A 9169-nucleotide genomic window follows, 5' to 3' on the forward strand; every position below is an offset into this window, starting at 1 on the left:
CCAGTTAGAGGGCTATTATCAAAAAGCTGTGAGATAACAAACATTGGTAAAGAGGTGGAGAAAAAAATAATGCTTACACACTGTTGACAGAGATTTAAATTGGTATAACCATTATGGAAAACAGTATGGCGATTCCTCACAAAGTTAAAGTTAGAACTACCATAATATCTGAAAATCATTATATTGAAAATGTACCCAGAGTAAATGGAACCAGCACTTCATAGAGATGTATCTATTATTAAATAGAACTTCTTACTCCCACAGGAAATAAAATTTCCTAAGGCAGCAGAATACAACAGACACCAGAATGGCAATATGTAAATCAATGGTTGTGCAACTGATGTGATTCTGCAATCTGTATATGGGGTAAAAATGGGAGTTCATATCCCACTTGAATCAAAGTGTGAAATATGATATATCAAGAACTGTGTAATGTTTTGAACAACCTACAATAAAAATTAATTTAAAAAATAAAAAAAAAGAATGCTTTTCACCATTCTGATATCGAATATTTGTCCTAGCTATCTCTTCTTGTTTCTTGTTTTGTAATTGCTTATGTACTCATGTAATTGCTTATGTAAATGCTTATTGTTTTGTAATTGCTTATGTACTACTATTCATCTACAGGGATAAGTCCTTATTGCAATGAGAAATGAGAATTGTGTCTTAGAAGGATGTGGTTTTTCTACTTTTTGTCCCAGTTTTGTGGAGGTAACTGTATTTGAATTTTACTTAGGCAACTCTATTTACCATATTCATATCGTTTCTAAGTCAGAATTTCTAGAAGAAATAAGAACATAGAGTTAACTAGAATGTGCTTTAAACTTGCTAAGTTTCAGTAGTTTCCCCAGTAATTGCTAGTTAACTATGGTAAGGTATCACTAAATATTTCTGAGAATAAATATTAAATAAATATAAAACACAGTATTTCAATAAGAAATAAATAACATTGAGAAGAACTGTAGGGCATGGCTGCCCACTTCCCGGTCTTGGGGCCACACATGTGGCTGAGACAGCTCCTGGCGATCAGCCAGGAGGCGGTGCTGTGTGTGGTGACAGAGGAGGTGGACCACCTCCAGGATAGGTCTGGGACTCTTTGGGCCTCGTGGACAGCTCGTGCCTTCCCTTATGGACTATGGGATGGGTGTACACGTGAACTTGCTCCACCCCTCTGACCTTTATTCTGATTGGCTCCTGTGCAGTATATAAGCTGTATGTACTTCCTCATTAAATGAGATCCTGCTTGGACTCATCAGCCTGGCGCGTCTGATTGTCCTCTGGTCAAGGAGGGCTGAGTGGGCCACCAGTCGACCTTTACCTCTCTTGGCTCGTCTTGGTCGGGGGCGTGCTTTTCCCGCTTCTCCTGCCAGTCAGGAGGAGATGGGGGGCTAAAAACCCCGACAAAGAACATGTCTTTTCCAAAAAATGACTGCATCTAGTTATCTCCAGTTACCTATTTACCTGGCCTAAGTAGATATTTTTTATCATATGAATAAGTATTTCTTACATAATGTAAGAATTTTGAGTTGATAAATTGGTTATTCTACTTCTTATAATAAACCAGTAATATTTAACTTCCTGATATCTCTTACGTAGTCTTCATACTTCTAGTTATCATTAGGTTGATAATTTCCTATTTATAATTAGATGTCTATAATCATTAGTTATTCCAACAAAACTTTATTCTCCAGTATTTCTCCATGTTCTTTCCTCCTGCATGCCTCTAGATCCCCTTTCTCTACTCCATTGGTCATCCTATTTTTTTGTGAGACCAAATTTTGATTTTGTTTTTAATTTACTTTTTTTCTCTCTCTCTCACTCTACCTTCTGCATATAAAAGAATACTCTCCAGCCCTGACTTTCTGGATCTGGCTTATTTCACTTAGCATCTAAGTTGCTTTCATAGCTTGGCTTTTGTGAATTCCACTGCTATAAACACTGATGTGGCTGTTTTACTATAGTATGCTGATTTTAGATTTTCTGGACATAAATTTAAGAGTGGGGTGGTTGGGTCATATGGTGGTTTCATTCCTAGTTTTTTAAGGTATCTCCATACCGTTTTCCAGAATGGTTGTACTAATTTGCAGTCTCACCAGCAATGTATGAGTGTACCTTTATCACCACATCTTTGTCAACACTTACAATTATTTGTATTCTTGATAATTGCCATTCTAACTAGAGTGAGACTAGTTTTGATTTGCATTTCCCTAATTCTATGTATGATGAACATTTTGGATGTATTTATTGGCTATTTCTATTTCTTCTTTTGAGAAATATGTATTTGATTCTTTCCCCATTTATTGATTGGGTTATTAGCTTTTTTTCTGTTGGTGTTAAGTTTTTTGAAGTCTTTATATATTCTGAATAAAAATTCTCTATCAGAAGTGTAGCTGAAAAATTTTTCTCCCATTCTGTAGGCTCTCTCTTCACACTCTTGTTTCCTTTGATGTGAAGAAGATTTTTAATTTCACTTCATCTCACTTATCAATTTTTGGTTTTATTTTTTGAGCTTTAGGAGTCTTAGTAAGAAAGTTAGTGCCTGCTCCAACATGTTGGAGTGTTGTGACTAAGATTTTTTTCCTAGCAGTTTTAGTATTTCTGGTCTACTTCCTAGATTTTTGATCCGCTGTGAATTGATTTTTTTACAGGGTGAAAAATAGGGCTCTAGCTTCATTCTTGTACATATAGATATTCAGTTTTCCAGCACCATTTGTTCAAAAAGATTATCTTTTCTCCAATGAATATTTTTGGCATTTTTGTCAAGCAGGAATTAAAAGACTGTATATATGTGAATTACTCTGTTTCCTCTAATCTGTTTCATTGGTTTTCATGTCAGTTTCTCTGCCGATACCATTCTATTTTTATTACTCTAGCTCTGTAGTATAATTTGAGATCTAATATTGTGACACCTCCAGTCTCCCTCTTATTGCTCAGGATTGCTTGGCTATTCTCAGTCTTTCATTCTTCCATGTGAATTTTAGTCTGTTTTTCTAGTTCTGTTAGTAATTTCATTGGTATTTTGACATGATTGTATTGAATCTGTAGATTGCTTTTAGTAATATGCCTATTTTTAAAATATCAATTCTGATAATCCATGGTACAACTATTCATCTTCTAATGTCTTCTTCAATTTCTTTCTTCAGTGTCCTGTAATTTTTGTGATAGAGGTATTTTACCTCCTTGATTAAGATTTACTCCCCCAATTTTTTTAGTCCCTTTGTGAATGGAATAGATTCCTTGATTTTTTTTCTCAGCATATTAATTATTGGAGGAAGCTAATGATTTCTGTATTTTGATTTGTATACTGGAAATTTGCTGATTTGTTTATCAGATCTAAAACTTTTCTGTTGACGTTTATTGGGTCTTCCATGTATATGATCAAGTCAGCAGGAAACAGAGGGTTTGATTTATTCTTTTTTTTTTTTGTATCCTATAAATATATTTCTCTTGCCTGATTTCTCTGGCTAGAGTTTCAAGAATTATTTTGAGTAGGAATGGTGACAGTGGACATTCTTGTCCTGTTCCTAATTTTAGAGGAAATTATTTCAGCTTTTCTATATTCAGTATGATATTGGCTTTGGGTTTGTCAAATATAGCTTTTATGATGTTAAGGTAACTTCCTTCTATCCATAGATTCTACTTATTTTTTAACATAAATGGGTGCTGAATTTTGTCAAGGGCTTTTTGTGCATCTATTGAGATGATTATGTGATTTTGGCCCTGATTATATTTGTGATGAATCACACATTTATTTACATATGTTGAATCAAACTTACATCCCTAGGATGAATTCAACTTGATATGGTGTACAATCTTTTAAATGTGTTTTTGAATGAGATTTGCTAATATTTTATAAAGAATTTTTTGTTTCTAAGTTCATCAGAGATACTAGTCTGTACTTTACTTGATGTGTCTCAATCTGGTTTGGGTATCAAGGTGATACTAGCTACATAGAATGAATTTGGGAATGTTCTCTCTCTTTACCTTTCATGGAATAATTTCAGGAGGGTTGGCATTACTTCTTCTTTAAAGGTCTGGTGGAACTTAGCTGAGAATCCTTTTGGTGCTGGGCTTTCCTTGTTGGAAGGTTTTAAATTACTGCTTCAATCTCTGTTTATGCTTTTGATGCCTTGTTAGTTCAATTTTTGTAGGTCATATGTGTCTAGGAATTTGCCAATATCTTTGATATTTTCCAATTTATTGGAATATGAGTTTTAAAAAATAGTCCATAACAATCCTCTAAATTTCAGGAATGTCTGTGTTAATATCTCTCTTTTTTTAATCTCTAATTTTATTGATTTGAGTCTTCTCTTTCTTTTGGTTAGCTTGGTAACAGGTTTATAAATCTTGTCTGTTTTTTCAAAGAAACAATTATTGTTGCATTGATGCTTTGCATTTTTAAATTCTTTTTTTCATTAATTTCAGCTATGAGCATAATTATTTCCTTTCTTCTACTGGATTTGTTTGTTCTTGTTTTCCTTAATCTTAAAATGCATTATTAAGTTGTTCATTTGGATTTTTCTGATTTTTTATTTTTTATGATTCTCTACGTCATTTATGCATAGCAATAAATTTTTTTATTAGAACTGCATTCATATTGTCCTAGAGCTTTGGTATGTCAAATTGCTATTCTCATTTATTCTAGGCATTTTTTCTACTTTTCCCCTTATGCTATCATCTAATCAATGTTCAATCTTCATGTGTTTATATAATTCATATGGGATTTTTTCTATTGATCTCGAATTACATTCCGTTTTCTGATAACTGATAAATGATAATTATATATCATTATTGGATATCTTTTATTTTTTTCATTTGCTAAGATTTGATTTTTGACCTACAACACGGCCTATTTTGGAAAAGGTTTCACAAGCTGCTGAGAAGCAAGTGAATTCAGTGATTTTTGGATGAAATCTTCTATAAATGTCTTCTAGAACCATTTAATTTATAGTATTATTTAGGTTAAAATTTACCCAGGCTCACTTCTGGCCGGGGCGCGGGAGGGTGCGGGTCATGGGCGGAGAAAAGCTAGTGGCTAGAGCGACGCGGGGCCAGGAGGGCCAGGTGGACTGCCAACTACAGCCAGTCCACCCTCCGCCCCGCGACGCGAGCCACCCTCTGGGCCGCCATCCTAGTGTTGTTGCAGCCGACCGGCCTGCCCGCGGTCTGTCTATCCCCTGCCGCCGAGTCCGACCTCTAAAAAAGCTGAAAGAATTATATTAGGAGCTATAGCCTGTAACCTCCTCCTTGCTCCCAGCCCTCAACGACGAAAGGACACATCGGCCCTAGGCCTCGCAGCACTGGAGAAAGCAGGGAGAGCGACCTCTGCCCCGGGCCCAGGACCACCCCAGCAGGAGAAGACACCTGGTGACCATCAGCCCATCCTGTCGCCGCGGAGATCCAAAACCATCTGGAGCCCAAGTCTGCCCATCTTACATCTGCAGCCACTTCCCTTGGCCTGTGCACGTGCCCAGCACTGATTCTCTGCCTAGGAAAGGACCATGCAGCTAGTGATTAAAGAGGCCCTGAACTTCATCATCTCCTATTTATACAACAAGCTGCCCCAGCGCCAGGCAGACCTGTTTGGAGAGGAGCTTGTGTGACTTTTGAAAAAGAAATATGAAGTCCACTGGAACCTGATAAGCCACTCAAAGGCTCTGGCTTCTGCTGGGTCCACATTTGGGAGATGGTGGACCCTGTGGTAGAGCTGGCTGCCAAGCCGAGCAGGCTGGCGGTGGAGGATGTGTGGGCCAATGTGCCTGAGGAACTGAGTGTCTGGATTGACCCTTTTGAGGTGTCCTACCAGATTGGTGAGAAGGGGGCTGTGAAAGTGCTGTACCTGCATGACAGTGAGGGCAGTGGTGCCCCAGAGCTGGACAAGGAGATCAAGAGCAGCTTCAACCCTGATGCTCAGGTATTTGTGCCCATTGGCAGCCAGGACAGCTCTCGGTCCAACTCCCCCTCGCCGCCCTTTGGCCAGTCACCCAGCCCCACCTTCATCCCTGGCTCTGCCCAGCCCAACACTTTCACCGCGGCCTCTTTTGCTGCCACCAAATTTGGCTCTACCAAGATGAAGAAGGGTGGTGGGGCATCTAGTGGTGGGGGCGTGGCCAGCAGTGGGGCAAGTGGCCAGCAGCCACCACAGCAGCAGCCTCCCATGGTCCGCTCGCCCACCAACAACCTGCTGAAGCACAAGAGCCTCTCTTTGTCTATGCATTCACTGAACTTCAATACAGCCACCTCGGCCCCTCAGTCCCAGCTCTCACCCAATGCCAAGGAGTTCATGTACAATGGTGGTGGCTCGCCCAGCCTCTTCTTTGATGTGGCTGATGGCCAGGGCAGTGGCACCTCAGCACCCTTTGCGGGTGGTGGGGCCAGCACCTGTAACAGCAGCAGCTTTGATGTGGCCCAGGTATTTGGAGGTGGCACCAACAGCCTTTTCCTGGAGAAGACACCCTTTGTGGGAGGCCTGAGCTACATGAACACCATGCAATACCCCAGCCAGCCGTTCCAGCCTGTTGTATTGGCCAACTGACCATTCCTCCACCCAGAGGGCCAAGAGCACCCACGACCACAGATAAGAAAAAGGAAAGGAGAGGAAAGGCCAAAAAAAGAGGAAAAGAAAACTGCACAAAAACATTTCCAATCTTCTCACTCTCGCTTCTAGAAAAAAGATCCAGCCCAGGCATGGAGTGGGAGGGGGCTCCTGAAGCATCGAATCGTGGTTAACTCCCCCCCCACCCCGCACCCCGACTGTTTTCCTGCCTGCCTTTGATTTATTTGGTTGGTTTGGGTTTTGTATTTCTTTCTTTCTTTCTTTTTTTTTTTTACGTGTACTTTTCTATATAGCATCTTTAATTAGTGTCTTCCCGTGCTAAGAATGGTTCAGATGTGAAAAGCCGTGCCCTGTTTCCTCCTCCCTCCTTCACACTCCTTTAAAATTGGTGTGTTCAAGCTCACCGGGAAGGAAGAGCTGCAGCTGGGGCCAAACCCTCCCAAGTAGGGAGAGGCTGGCCCATTTCACTGCCTGTCCCCCAGCTATCCTCTCACTCAAAGCCACCCAACCTCGGCAGGACTTCTTGGGCCCTGCCACCCAAATAGGTCTGACCCCAGCCCACACTCCCTCTCAGGCTGAGCCACAGGGAGTTTCTGGCTAGCCACTTGACAACCTCCCCCAAGAGCTAATGTCAGGGAGGTTTACACTTTGTCTTGTTGAAATCCTTTCATCTCTGTGCTGTGGCCCCATCCACTAACCGACCCCACCAGGCCTAGACGATTATCATGGCTCTGGACACCCAACATCCTTCATAAGCATGGCCTCTTTCTCTAATGCAGCCCTTCTTCCCTGGGCCTGAGGCTGTGGGCTAGGAGGTGGGAATAAGGGGTGTGTGTGTGTGTGTGTGTGTGTGTGTGCGCGCGCACGCACGTGCACACGTGCATGTGTGTATACACGTATATGTGTGTATACGTGTACACCCCTGTGAGTGTTTGTGGTTTGCTGTCCTGTTCTAAAAGATTCCAAGCCATGTGAAACCTCCCTCTGGATGTGATTCTGGGTTGTAGCAAGTGCTTATTTACGTATGAGGTTGGGGAATGGGCTGGGGGTGGGTTGTCAGCACCTGTAACAATTTTTGAGTACACATGGACTGGGTGACATTGGCTGAGCCTAAGGCACTCCCAGGGGAAAGCACTACAGAAGGAACTGGTTTCCAGACTGTAGAGGAATCTGCACTTTTGTTTGTTTTTGACCAAAAAGAAAAAAAAAAATATACACACACACACAGGTATATACACATAAGGAAAACACACACACACACACACATAAGCTCTGAAGGGTAGAAGGAATATCCAAGCCTCTGTTGCCCAAGAGAAGTCCCTAGACTTCAGTGACCCTGTTGTGCAACCTTACCCAGGATGGGAGCTGCTTACCTGAGTTCCATTGGTGGGGAGTTGGGGGCGGGGAGATAGGACCCATATTTGGAGTCAGTCAGTGCCTAACGTGGGCAGTCCTGAGCCTTGCATTGTGACCTTTTGGTCTTCTGGTTGTGTTATTTCAGTCCATCTGTGTCCCTACCTGAGAGTTTCTTGGTACCTCTCTCTTGCCATCTCCCTCACTGCCCTTACCCTGCCTACCCTGGACCTTGATGCTATGAGGCGTGGTCTCCTGGGTAGACCAGGCTGGACAGGCATGTGGTCCTCTCAGCCATTGTACTTGTGATACAGAAGGGCACTGGCTCCCCTTCCTCTACAGAAGAAAGGGTCTTTTCCAATCCATGGCATAGCTTCTGAGCCACAGTGCTTTGGTAATGGGGCACTTGGCATCAGGGCTCCATCACCAGAAAGCACCAAAGTCCTGGCACCCCACCCCACTCCATTCTTCCCGGGACCTCAAGTGGGTACTGCTGTGGTAGTGAGTCTGGCCCAGACAGACACTGCTGGCCTCCCCTCCCTATAATGGGCACCAGCTCTACCTCCCCATCATGGCAAGAAGAATGTAAACTGTCAATCCAGAATGATGTCTTTTTCTCAATGCAGGGAGCTATAGATTCTCTAATTATCTCCCTAAGAGTGGGAGGAGGCATTGAAGCAACTGTGGAGAGGAGCCAGGGGAGCAGGGTGATGACTTTTTTTTCTTTAGTGAAGGAGGAATACAATCAAGTGTTTTGTATTCAGAATGTTATGCAATATTTTGGAATGGGACAGTAGATGTTAGAGATTTAGTTTAAAAACAAGATTGGTCAAATCTGTAAAGTTTATATTGTTCCAGATTTTTTGAATTTGTATTAAGAGCATGATATATAATAGCCAAAAAAATAAAAATTAAAAAATTAAGTTTATCCAGATTATTATAATAGTATAAATCAAATATTATAAATATTTTAAATAAAATGAACCTAACAGACTTCTATAGAATATTTCATTAAACAACACTTGAATTCATTTTCTTCTTAGCTTCTCATGGAATCTTTTCCAAAATAGACCATATTTATGACACAAAGCAATTCTTAGCAAATGCAGAAAATTAATATAATCCCTTATATCTGATCAGATACAATCATAATTGAATTAAATTAGAAATCAACTGAAGAAAATAAGAGAACTTGTATAAAATATGGAGATTGAACAATATATTGATGAGCAATGAATGGATCATAGGTGAAATAAGGGG

The 9169-nt window shown here is 41.0% G+C and overlaps 1 pseudogene; it reads left to right on the forward strand.

Annotated features, from left to right (window-relative positions):
- Positions 1 to 5501: 5501 nt before the first annotated feature.
- Positions 5502 to 6535, forward strand: LOC143639230 (protein Tob2-like; annotated as a pseudogene).
- The last annotated feature ends 2634 nt before the right edge of the window (positions 6536 to 9169 follow it).

Source organism: Callospermophilus lateralis, chromosome X, assembly GCF_048772815.1.
Source record: "Callospermophilus lateralis isolate mCalLat2 chromosome X, mCalLat2.hap1, whole genome shotgun sequence".
In the NCBI taxonomy this organism is placed as follows: domain Eukaryota; kingdom Metazoa; phylum Chordata; class Mammalia; order Rodentia; family Sciuridae; genus Callospermophilus; species Callospermophilus lateralis.